General features: G+C 37.8%; 1 protein-coding gene across 1 annotated transcript in view; it reads right to left on the bottom strand.

Annotated features, from left to right (window-relative positions):
* Positions 1-14,047, bottom strand: part of LOC148938038 (uncharacterized) — a 98,317-nt gene that overhangs the window by 21,260 nt on the left and 63,010 nt on the right. The window lies entirely within an intron of this gene.

Below are 14,047 nucleotides of genomic sequence, written 5' to 3'. Positions count from 1 at the left end.
TTCCCGCCCTTTTGCGGTTTTAAAGCGTTGACATTTGGTCTTCTAAAATGCCATACGGTTTGGCGTTTGATGCACATAATCTCAAAAATCAGTCGTGTTCACGATGGCAATAACAAAAAAGCATATTCGATTTTACATCCACTTCGCGTTTCATCTGAAGAAAAATGCTGCTGAAGCCACTGCAATGATTTGTGCTGCATATGGAGAGAATACTGTAAGTCATACTACATGTAAAAGATGGTATCAAAAATTTCGCCAAGGAGATTTCAGTCTTGAAGATGAACTACGTGCTGGACGCCCTCAAAAGATTGAAACGGACGAATTGCAAGCACTGCTGAATATAAACTCTGCGCAAACTGAAAAGAAGCTTGCAGAACAGCTTGGCGTTACGCAGCAAACCATTTCCGTACGTTTACATACGATGAGAAAGGTTCAGAAGGAAGGCAGATGGGTTCCGCATGAATTGTCCGAAGACAACAAAAATCGTTGGCGTGACACTACACTCACTTTGCTTTCAAAGTTCCGGAAAAAAGATTTTCTGCACAAAATCATTACAGGCGATAAAAAGTGGATTCTTTATGATAACCCTAAATGTAGAAAATCATGGGTTGACCCTAGTCGACATCGACGCCAAAGGCCATTATCTACGCCAAGAAGATTTTGCTCTGTATCTGGTGGGATTGGAAAGGTATGTTGTATTACGAGTTGTTACAACCAGATGAAACAATCACGGCAGATCGCTACCAACAACAATTGACTAATTTGAGCGATGCATTAGAAGAAAAGAGACCATTTACTGGCCAAGGACGTCGTAAAGTGATCTTGCTTCATAACAATGCTCGATTACATGTTGCGAAAGCGACTCAGGACCATAGCTTTGCGTTAGGCTGGGAACTCCTCCCGCACGCGGCGCATAGCCTAGACATGGCGCCTTCCGATTAGCTATTCCGGTCGCTGCAGCATCATTTGGCTGATACACATTTCGTGAGATTTGAAGAGATACGAAAATGCATTGATGACTTTTTCGCTTCGAAGCCGGTGAGCTTCTATCGTCAAGGAATTTGCAAGCTACCCAAAAGATGGCAAAAGGTTGATGCAAACGGGGAATATTTTGTTGATTAATATTTTTTTGTTTGTTTTTGAATAAAGATTGAATTTTACAAAAAAAAGTTCAGAACTTTTTTGTATACCTTATATAATACACTTATATGCGCTCTTAATACTGCGCTGGGCTCTTATTGCCATTATACTTCATTTTCAGATTCTTTTATATTAGGAACCTTATTTATTCAAATTAGCCTTTAGAGTCATATGGGGAAAGATTTACATTTCATGATGTTCTGATATCAAAGTAGCAAAGTAATTTAACGATCTAATATTAACATAAGGAGCTGTAACAATATCCACGATTGAGTTGAGTTTTATGTAAAGAAGCCAACAATCATCTTCTTTGGGAATTAAATCAATAATTAACCCAAAATATCTGACGAAATATGACATTTCAGTGGCAGAGAATCTTAGTTTTCCACTAACAAGGGGAACACCAATTAACTGATCGGGGTATTTTGATGCACTTTATATAGACTGAGCGAAAAAAAAATGATACGTCCGGCCGTTCTTGCCAATGGTCCATAGTTTCGAAGAAAATGATTTTTAAAAAATTAGTCTAGACGGCCGATATACGGCCGATATGAAACGCTTTATATGTTTAATCATCACTCTTGAGCAAGAGCAGTGGTAGCACAGGCGGTAAGGCGTTGGCTTTGTACAACGTAGATCGCGTGTTCAAATCCTATCGTGTATATATTTTTTGTTTATTAAAAATTTGTATTCGTATTTGTAATTATTTTATTACTGTAGATGTTCAAAAAAATTATTTATTTAATTATATCTGTACATTTTTTGTAAATAAGGTTTTTAGGTAGTTATTATAATAATTTGAAAAATCTCTATAAAGAAATATTAATATCTTTAAAAATTTAATTTTAATTTAATGTCATTAATTTTAATTACTTTTTGATTGTAATAAAATTTCATAAATTTATAAAATAAATAATAAATAATTAAAGACAAATTAATAACATTAAACATAAAACATAAAATTAAAATTAAGCTTATAAAGATATTAATATTTCTTTATAGAGATTTTTCAAATTATTACATTAGCCCGCTGCTCTTGCTCAATAGCGATGATTAAACATATAAAGCGTCCCGCCCGTATATCGGTCAACTAAACTCATTTTTTAAAAATCAATTTCTTCGAAATTATGAGCAATTGGTAAGAACAGCCTGTATAAAGCGCATCAAAATACCCCGATCAGTCACCTAGTGTTCCCCTTGTAAGTTAATTATTACTTTTATTCTTGTTTTTTGTAAGTTTTTTGATCTCTTTTTTGTTATATTTTTATACTTTTTAAATATGTTGGTCTCAATGGATTTCCACAATCCTCTCATGCTTTCTATTAGTTTCATCTTTCCACATTTTTCGCAAATATTTATATCAGAATTAAGTTCTTCTTTATTTAACGTTAAGTTTTTCTTTATTTACTTCCTCAGGAAGAACCTTCTGATTACGTTCGTTCGTAATACTTTCTACATCCTCATCTAACGTATTTATCTTTAGATTTTCATTTTTTATATCCTTTTTAAATTCTTCCTACTTTTCTTCCCCTTCTTTAGTCATGTGAAGTTTGAAATTCTCAACATCAATAAACTTTTTTACATTAATATTGACTTTAACAGACTTAAAACATTGTTTTTGCAATATCAGGCCCATTAGTATTATTCACTCTCGCGCTCTGAAGAGGGCCCACATTTCTGTTTCATTTTCATTCAGTTTTTCTTTTTTTTCTAATAAATCCTTTTTAGAATCTTCAGATTTCCAACATTTGAGCTGATATACATCTGAGCTGATGCGTGAAAGAAATCTTGTTTTAAAAACTCGGAACATGTTTACCTGGAAGTAAAAAATTTATGTAATAAATTAATCATAAGTTAATCAATAAATTATTGTTGTACGTTACATTTGTGTGTACGCGCGCGCGCGCGCGCGCGCGCGCGCGCGCGTGTGTGTGTGTGTGTGTGTGTGTGTGTGTGTGTGTGTGGGTTGTATGTGTCTGTATATAGATCTAGTTTTTAGCAATTTAATTTGTATATTGAGATTTCATCCAAAAAAAATATGAGTTTTTTAATAAAAGAAAAGCTCTAGAAGCTAATACTTCAAAGAATTTACTTTTTGATATAGAGGTACAAGGAAAGAGGAATACAAGGAATATTTGTAGATTATAAACTTGATTTGTAAATTATAAACTTGAGTGACAGTCTACATGTTACTAAAAAATATATATAAATGTATATAAATGTAAATATATTTAAATGTATATAAATCTTGTTTCTTTTATTATAAAAGTATAAAACTATTTATACTTATTTAATTCAATATCTGCATGTGAAAATCATGTATAATTTTTTAAAAATTAAAAAATTTTTTTTAAATGTCTAATGTCGCTTTAAAAACTATGTAATTCTTAAAATATATTCTAATCAAGATTATGTGGTTTTCAAAGTAATTAAAAAAAATGGTTTTGGAAACATACAAATTTATATGTGACAGAGAGAGAGAGAGAGAGAGAGAGAGAGAGAGAGAGAGAGAGAAAGAGAAGTCTCAAGATTCTTATGAAAAAAATATTATACTCTACAAACAAAAATATTATTTAGATTATACAGAAAGGATTTTCTTATAATTACATATGATAATTACATAATTACATATGATAATCAGATATAAATTAATGTTTACTAAAATTGAAAGTAGAAAACATTTGTTTTAAAATATCATTATAAATGCTTTAAATAAAAATAATATTGGATTTAGAAGAGATTTTTTTAATATTAAGAGGATTGCAATCTTAAATCCAACATCTCAAAGTTATGATATTCCTCTATATTTTAGAATATCTTCTTGAGACCGTATATCAGAGGAAAATCATTTAGAATCAAGAGAAATAGAATATTTTTCTTGAATATGTGACAGAGATAGAAGAGAGAGAGAGAGAGAGAGAGAGAGAGAGAGAGAGAGAGAGAGAGAGAGAAGGGGAGAGAGAGAAAGAGAAGTTTCAAGATTTTTATGAAAAAAATATTATACTCTACAAACAAAAGTATTATTTAGATTATACAGAAAGGATTTCCTTATATAATAATTACATGATATAGAATATTTTTTTTAGTATTTTTGATTTAAAGATTTTTAAAAATATTTAAAATGTTTTATAACAATTACTTTGCACTTACCTATAAATTTGCACTTCACTATAAATAGTAACTGTAGAGAGCCTTCTTAAACCTTCGTGCTTTCGATGATCAACACCGTTATGACCATATGTCAAATGTGTCGATGATTATAAAGGACAAACGGATTATAATTATAAAGGACAAATTATTCTTAATCATCAATTTCATCAGAAATTATAACAGTCTTTATTACATTCTTATTTATGCGTCCATATGAATAACGATGATGATGACAATAATGTTAATAGTAATTATTTCATACAGGAGTATTTAATTATTTATTTGTAAATTTATGAAATTTTATTACAATTAGAAAGTAATTATAATTAATAACATTAAATTAAAATTAAACTTATAAAGATATTAATATTTCTTTATAGGGATTTTTCAAATTACAATAACTACCTAAAAACTTTATTTACAAAAAATATACAGATATAAAATATAATTAAATAAATAATTTTTTTGAACATCTACAGTAACAAAATAATTACAAATAATAAATAATTACAAATACGAACAAATTTTTAATAAAAAAAAAATATACGCGACAAGATTTGAATATGCGATCTATGTTGTACAAAGTCAATGCCTTACTGTCTGTGCTACCGCTGCTCTTGCTCAATATCGATAATTAAACATATAAAGCTTCCCGCCCGTATATCGGCCGACTAGACTCATTTTTTAAAAACCAATTTCTTCGAAACTATGATTTTCGAAACTATGATTTCGAACTACGATTGACAAGAACGACCGGACACGTGTCGTTTTTTTTTCGCTCAAGAATAGCCTATATAAAGCGCATCAAAATACTCCGATCAGTCATCTGGTGTTCCCCTTGTAAGCAAATGTTATTTATTTATACGTGACACAGCATTACCCGATTCTGTTGGATCATAATTAAAATAAAATATTCGGTTATTCAAAGTTTCAAGAGACAAGTACTTTTAATATAAACTAAATTATATATTATATGAGCTAAATCATACGAACATACTCCTTCCAACAAGTCATGCATAATGTCGAAACAAAATAAAAGAAAATAAAAGAAAAACTAGGAATTTTATCCCACACACATTGTTTTTTAATACCAATCATTGCCAAAGTCTGTATATTAATATCATCAAAGTAATTTTCTATTGTTCATAATTGTTTTCATTGTTTTTTTATAATCGAGAACAGTTGTGGTCATTTCACTTTTGTCTTAAACATTCGACACGGATAATTTGCATTAAATTCTTCGAATAAGCCACAAATGGAATGTACTACTGTGATCAAATATAAACGAGATTTTTGTTATAAAGTGAAAAATCTTTATTTATTCTTCAAAATCAAATTCGTCGCCTTCAAAATAATCTCCTCCCAATGCAATACACTTATGCCAACGCTTTTTCCAATCCTCGAAACACTCTGAAAACTTTTCTTCCGGAATGACCTTCAATACATTCTTCGTTTCGGCTTGTATCTCCTCAATCGATTCAAAACGGTGTCTCCGGAGCGGTCTTTTGAGTTTACTGAATAGCCAGAAGTCACACGGTGCTAAATCAGGCGAATACGGTGGTTGTGGAACGATATGGATCGAGTTTTTGACGAAATGGTCACGAAGAACCAGTGCAGTGTGAGATGGCGCATTATCGTGGTGCAAAAACCATGAGTTGTCTGCCCATAAATCTGGCCTCTTGAAGCGAATAGCTTCACGCAAACGCATAACACTCAAATAATATTCCTTGTTGACAGTTTGGCCCGGCGGAAGGAATTCATAATGCACCACACCATGATAATCGAAGAAAACTGTTAACAAAACCTTGATTTTTGAGCGACTTTGGCGCGATCTTTTTGATCTTGCCTCACCTTTTGCACGATATTCGCTCGATTGGTCGGTTGTTTCCGGGTCGTACGCATAGATCCAAGTTATCTCATCTCAGTTATCATGCGTTTCATCTTGGTAGTCAGAAATCATTGTTTCACATACTTCAACGCGACGCTATAATGCATCCACTTCATCCGTGTGATTACCTAAAAAGTTTTCAATCACCTTCTTAAAACTAACGCAGCCTTTTCTTTAACATTCATTGTAGCAATGAATGCTCCATCTCTTAATATTGTACGGATTGCACCATCGAAGATTCCTTCTTTCAATTTCGCATCAGTTATTGCTGGAAATTTTTTTGCCAAGTATGCATAACATGAACCATCCTTATTCAGTGCTTTGACAAATTGTTTCATCAAACCAAGTTTAATGTGGAGAGGAGAAAGAAAAATCTTGGATGCTCTACCAAAGGCTTGTTGATGACATTTTTTTGAACCGGATTCCATGGATTTTGTCGTAGGCCAATGTACTTTGACGTAATGATTTTCACGGTCTCTGTTATCCCATAAGCATAAAAAGCATGGAAACTTCGTGAAAGCTGACTGTTGACCCAAAATAGAAAGAATTTTGAGATCACTCCAAAATTGCCAGTTGTATCCGAGTATTTTATTTTATTTAAAACTCTCTATCTCTATATTCTTGTATTCTTCTTTAGCGTTACTGAATGTGCTATGGATAGTGGCGCATATTTATTAAAATTATGTAACAACACGGCTTTCAGGCTTCGCTTGGAGGAATCTATAAACAATCTCCACTCTTTAGCTTTGTATACATTTTTTTCAATTCATTTATCAGTCCTGTAACATCATTACAGTAGACCAGATCTTCGTCTTGAGTGAAGTATTTTCTGAATGATTCATCTCTCTTCCGATAAATTGAAACTGTCGTTCTTTTGGACAACAGATTCTTTCCTTTCAACCTTGATGTTAGTAATTTGGCTCCATATTTGGGCAACCTTAATTCTCTGATTAGATCACTCAATTGTTCTTGAGTAAACAGTTGATTAACGTTAGTGAGCATGTCGGATGAACCCGGTATTCTATCTTTATTTTTTGTATACAGAATGACATGAAGATGACTCAAACTAGAGTACGTATGTTATGCATTTTATGTTATGTATTTTAAATTGTAATAAAGAATATATTATAAATTGCGCACCGTAAACAGCACTGATTCTCATTACCTGTTTATTACATCGTACCGCGCTAACATGCTCTGCGCTCTCGACCGGGACCGTTAGTTTATAAGATTGGACGATCGCGAGCCGGATATGTTACCCGAGAGGCAAATTGGAGAGGTATCACGTTGGATTCCTTTCCAATTTTGGATATTTCAGAAAATATTGTTCCTTCGAAAGTGACTCCCGGGTAACGTACGTGCAAGCATACAATCTGACGGCGAAGAGCATCAAGCCCAGGGCGCAGATGTCCCTCTTGGCCATCGTCGTTTTCTGCCGGTTCTTCGAGGCTGATCGGGAGGTGAGGGCGCAGAGCGTAGCGGCGGCCGCCCTACAGCACATTCGCAATATCCTGACGTACACGAGCCGATACACGAGAGACATGCCGGCATTGAGGATCGAGGAAGTGGAGCACTATTGGCGGGCGATTTGGTGTACCGCCTCAGCAATTGGTCGCGACATTGCGATCAATCAATCGGGACAGATGTCGCATTTTTGCGCAACGTTATCAAAACGCACAACGTCCGTGCGTTGCAGACGCTGGACGATGTCCCGATCGCGATGAGACAGTGCATAATGGCGAAATTCCGCCTCTATTACTTCTGCCACGGCAGGAGTTTCGCCTACAATTACGCAACCGCCCGTCATATGTTCGGGGGAAGCGAAATGGCGCGTGCGCGAGGCGGCCTTGTCCGCGTCACAACGCGCTATTCGTCTTTTTCCTATATGCCCCCATGTACCCTTCCGCTTTATCGTCCTGCATACGGACGGTATAGCAGGTACGAAATGGGACGAGCGGGCATCGCGCCTCGCGACAATCCCGTTCTGTATATCGGTATATGCCTCGTCACGTGGGCATACGAACATCATGTGTGGGCGTTGCGGCCCACGACGGACTATCCGGTCGAAACATGCCGGCAAATGCTGGATGCATATCGGTTCGCTTCCTAGCGAACCAACTGAGGAATGATCGTGGGCTTAACCTTCCCACGATTTGGATAAGGCGGCGGCGGCGATTTAACGCTGACACTGTAGCCGCGAGAATTATCGCCCGGCCGAAATCAGCGATATGTAATCATCGCGGCGACCCTGCCGAGCGATGTACGCCGCTGTAGTTCTGCGGCGGAAATGGTGTAATTTCGTATGTGAAAACGTATCATTCCCGCTGCAGTGATCGAGGATAAAACCTCGGATTCTAGATATTGGGTAGCTATCACGCCATCGTACGGCGGCGTCGTCGATATCGACGCGACGGCTCGGGCGATAAAGCGAGCGACTAAGGTCCGCCCGCCGCATTTGTCGCCGCCACCACCACCATCGTCGTCGTTGTCGACGGCGATGGATAAACGACGAAGCGCAAACCCCGTGCGTTGTATTGCGGCGAATCGACGTGGATTCGTCGCAATTTCTATGTCCGCGCCGCCGCTGCCGCCGAAGCGTCAATCGGCCCGCCTAGTCGGAGCGAAGGCCCTCTTTTCGGAGGGTCTTTCTCCGGCTACGCGTAGACAGTGAAAAGCCTTGTCAACAACCTTGGGCTACGCGTCGGGGTTTTCTACGCTGCGATCCGCCGTCACCAAGTCGCTATCACCGCCGCCGTCAACGCCAATGCCGCCAACGCGACTGTCGCCAAGGCCGAAACATCCAATATTGCTCCTCAGTAAAATGGGCTCGTCGACGAGTCAAACCGGATCGAATCTCGGGGCGAGACCGTCGATAGCCGTGCCCGTGCCGGAATCGACGCGCGAGATAAGCGTCAGGCACGTGGCACGGTTCACCGAGGAGCATGATTACAGGCTCCTCCAAGAAGCGGACTAAAATACCGCGAAACTTGAAGGTTTACAACGGAGGTTTCCTCCGTTCGCAAAAATTATAGCTATTCTTTTTGACAGACACTGTAAACTATAAGAAATAGAATGGCGCAGCTAGCCGCGAGTCTCGTTAGAGTACAATTCCAACGAGACTACCGGTTGATGCTGCAGCGCCTGTGCCAGCTGCTGGCGTAATTATTATCTTGCCACCTTGTAATTTAATTTTTGTACATATATTATTTCTGTACATAATTTGTATTTTGTATATATTTTGTTATTTCGCTGTTATTTATTTATTTATTGTTAATATACACCTTTTTTACAATCGATTGATTTATACATATAACTGATTTATGCACATGTTATTTATCGTTATATTATTTATTTTTATTTATTTATATATTATTTATTTTTTCATATTTTGTTATAATTTATTTATTGTTGATTCTATTTACACTTATTTTTAAATCGATTTATATTCATCTTTATTTTATTTACTTTTACATCAAATATTTGTACACGTATATACTAAAAAGTATTTAGTTTCAGAAAAATAATTCGACTGGATTTGAATTGATTCGGAAGCCTTCGCTTCCTACCAAGACACTTGGTCTGCACGACCGCGACCCAAATAAAGAGAGAGAGTGTGCGTCACGGCGAGGCCCGAACCAGTTGTGTAATTATTTTGCGAAAAAATACCATCTCAGCCAGGAATCAAACCTGGATCTCCTGTTTACCGGATAGGCATCTTATCTTCTTTCGATTACATGTGATGATATTTATCGCAAATAACGTGTCTACGATACAATGATACACATATGTACATATATCACAATATACATATATACATGTATATTCTCTCGAATCCCCACGACCGATACTCCAGAGAGATAGTTCTAGTCTCTCGATGGATGCATGTCTCCTTTACGATTAGCTGTTCATAATTCCAATATCTGTCATGACCGCTTACGGTCGTCTATCTTTTACGATACAATATGCAGTTACACTACAGAGCCAAGACACCAACGTGAGGATTGGATGTACGGCTTGCGCTGATCTTTTCGAATGGTCGAAAATTTCATATGGTTTTGCTTTCGATATTAGTTTTATGAAAGCAGGAGAGGGGGGGCTTCGCCCCCCAACTTGCCTTTTATTGCTACTCACGGGACTTCGCTCCCGCCAAACCCTCGCACCTAATGTACATTTGCAACAATGTACATTTTTTTATATTATGTTCATAGTTTCCATTTTTTCTACACTCTCATTTTTTGCCACTTTTGAGTAGGTCAAAAACTTAGAAAAACTTTCCAAAAAAGCAATCGGTCCCCAATTTGCAGTTCCAAATTGCGTTTCAAAAGATTTCTTATCGATTAATACAATAGATCCAAGACCAATTTGTCCCAACTTTTTCCAAAGAAAAAACGGACTTGAAAAATCTATAAAAAAAAAATTGGTTCCAAATTTGTAGGTCCAAAATGCATTTCACAATATTCTCTATCGATTGGTATTGTTAATCCGAGAATCCTTTTTTCCAATTTTTCAAAGAAATTACGTCGGGACGGAAAAATTTAACAAAAAAATCGGTCCCAAATTTGTAGGTTCTAAATACGTTTTACAAGATTCTTTATCGATTGGTGCAGTAAACCAAGATCCATCTTTCCCAACTTTTCAAAGAAATTAGCTAAAAACTTGAAAAACCTAAAAAAAAATCAGTCACAAATTTGCAAGTGCAAAAGGCGTAGATCAGAAGATCCCCTATCAATTGATATAATCCATCCAAGATCCATTTTTCAAACTTTTCAAATAAATTACTTACACACACACACACACACACACACACACACACACACACACACACACACACACACACACACACACACACACACACACACACATACACCTGCGCGCGCATGCGCACGAAGGATTGTCGACCGAGTCCGGTAAACACATTTTGTCCGAGAACATTTTGAGCGAAAGCAAAGGTAATGCATATAATATATATTATGCGTATCAATGTATCAATGTGTTAGGTGCACTATAGTGGACATTTTTTTCACAGATTCAGATGAGTCTAGCTCGAAGGATCGCCAATCGAATCCGATAAGCACCGAGAACACCTTGACTGAAAGCAAAGGTATGTCACTATATTTTATGGTAATGCATATAATGTATGTAGCTATCCGATATAGCTATTTATGTCCTTTTTAACAAATTATTGAAATCAAGAAATATATAGTTATATATAGTTATATAATGGCGTTGGAGAGTGTCGCCGTTGCAGTCCGACCTGCATCCATCGAGAGAATAGGACCATCATCTTTCTGGAGTACCGGTCGTGGGGATTCGAGAAAATATACATATATATATATATATGTGTATATTGTAATATATGTATATGTGTGTATGTCATTGTATTGTTGACTTGTTGTTCTAAACACGTTATTGCGATAAATATCATCACATGCCTCGGTAGTCGAAAGGATAAGATGCCTGCCCGGTAAGCAGGAGATCCAGATTCTTGGTTGAGGTGGTTATTTTTTCGCAAAAATAATTACGAGTTTTCACGACTGGTTCGTGATCGGGCCCCGTCATGACACACCTTCCCTTCTTATTTGGTTAGTTTTGATATTTTGCTACTTAAGAGGCCTAAGTCTCATTCATTTATATTTTTCTTTCATTTCTTTTGAAATTAGAAATACATACATTTTTTTACTATTAGGCGTCACTTACACTTACACTTGGCGTCATTAATGTTTTCCCTTTTGAACTTTTTTCCTTCAGTCGATCGCCTTGTATCGATTGAAGTATTAATTAGAGGAAAAAATTAAAGTGGGAAGACATCAACGACGCTTAGTGTACATATACTATATCATATTTTTAAGAAGTATACTTTTTTTGTGTAAACATAGATGTGTACGATGTGTACGAATAAACTGTGACAAAATTTTGGCTTTTTCGATGGTTGGCGCAGACCGCAGTTCTGTTGAACACAGTTCTGACCGTTAGATCACTTGTGATGTGACAGCTTATTCTCTTCATAAAGAGAAGCTGTATGAAACGTCAAGCCATTTTTTTCTTAATTTTATTCAAAAATTATCACTAAATATATAAAAATTTTTAATAAAATGAAAAATTTATAAATTACAAAATATAATTTTTAAATAAAAATTATTTAAAAAAAACGGCTCAATATTTCATACAGCTTTTCTTTACGAAGAGAATAAGTTGTCATCAAAATTGATGATCTAGATTTATAGGATACGCTAACTGTCGAAGCTGAAACTTTGTCAGAGCTTGTACTTTGTGCGTGTAACACGCACGCACGCACGCACGCACGCACGCACGCACGCACGCGCGTGCGCACACACACGCACGCAGATGTAACACAGAGATGTAAATCCGACCGGCAATCTCCATGTGGTACACCTCGAATAACGCTAATGTTGACGGTCTAAAAGCTAAAAAAAATCTCCCAAATTTGCAGTTCCAAAACGCGTTTCAGAAGATTCCCTATCGATTGATATAGTCCATCCAAAACCCTTTTCTCAAACTTTTCAAAGAAAAATTTTCAAAAAAATCGAAACTTGGTTCTCCACGGTGGGCGATAGATCTCGACAGCTACCATTTTGGTCCTCTGACCCATTCCCCTATCTCCCCCCCTTCCCAGTTACCGTTCCTTAAAATAGGGTCCTCACTCTTCTGGCCGTAATTTTTGTGTTTATTAATTCTTAACGATGAGCCTGCGCTCATTCGACGAGGTCCTTCGATTGCTACGAGACCCTACAGGGGTTTTAATACCCGCTGGTTGGCGAGTTACGGTAAAAAAAATAAAAAAAAATTTCACGCCCCGAAACGAGGGGTAGTGCTTTCTTGTAGAACTCGACGAGACCTGCCACTTTGGTCCAGTGACCTGACCCACCCCTTTCGACTTACGACGGGTCAAAGCTTCCCGGAGTGGAGATCCGTATCTCAAAAACTATTGGTCAGATCGACAAAAGTTATAAGATTTATTTATAGCGCTCGAGGAGCCCTTTCGAACGAGCCGTCGTTAAGAATTCATAAACACCGGAGATATGATGTCTTGATGTTTCGACGAGAAACCCTCCACCCGATAGCGAACAAAGGAGGAGGGGTGGAAGGATGAAGGTGGAGCGTTTAAGGTTTCGCTGAGGGGAACCCAGCTGCATCCCCCATCCCCTCCCCCACCTCGTTTGGACGCTACGGGGGAGGACCGAAACTTTCCCCCTCCCACCAAACCAATATGGCGGTCGACACCTTCGGACCCCTCCCCACCACCATTCGGAAGATGAACGTTAACTTCGATAAAAAATTTTTCCGAAAAATAACGCAAAATCCTATAACTCTAACCTAATCTAATCTTATCTCCATGTTGTGAGAGTCGGTAACGCCGAGGTATTCCCTCGGCAGCTGACGGGGTTTCCGATAAATCGCGTGCATCGGCACGTGTGTCTAGGCTCTGGATAGGCGGTCGGTCTCACTACGGGCGTCGCAGTCACGGTATGAAATTTCGGGTGTAGGCCTGGAAAAGTAGGCCGGGGGCAGATGCTCTTAAGCCGGCGTGACTGGGCTTGATCGATGTCGGTTCAGAAGAGGCCAGCGCGAGGACACGAGCGTGTCCACCTGGGCGTGAAGGTTTATCTCTCCCCCGGACGGACCAGTGGACAGAGGAGGGAGTTGACGGTGGGATACACCTCACTCTCGAATCTGAAAACAGGGCCGGCTCCTGCGGGAGGAACATCGGAATGCGACTCCTTGCGAGCACGTACGAATCATTCCCGCCGCATTGGTCGAAGGCAAGATCGATATTGGGTGTCTGTTAGGACGTATGGCGGCGCCATAGACATCGATGCGACGGTTCGGGCGATACAGCGAGCGACAGGG

This window comes from Pogonomyrmex barbatus, unplaced genomic scaffold (assembly GCF_055798465.1).
Source record: "Pogonomyrmex barbatus isolate J1 unplaced genomic scaffold, ASM5579846v1 scaffold1, whole genome shotgun sequence".
Classification (NCBI taxonomy): domain Eukaryota; kingdom Metazoa; phylum Arthropoda; class Insecta; order Hymenoptera; family Formicidae; genus Pogonomyrmex; species Pogonomyrmex barbatus.
This window is presented reverse-complemented; position numbering and strand designations above follow the sequence as displayed.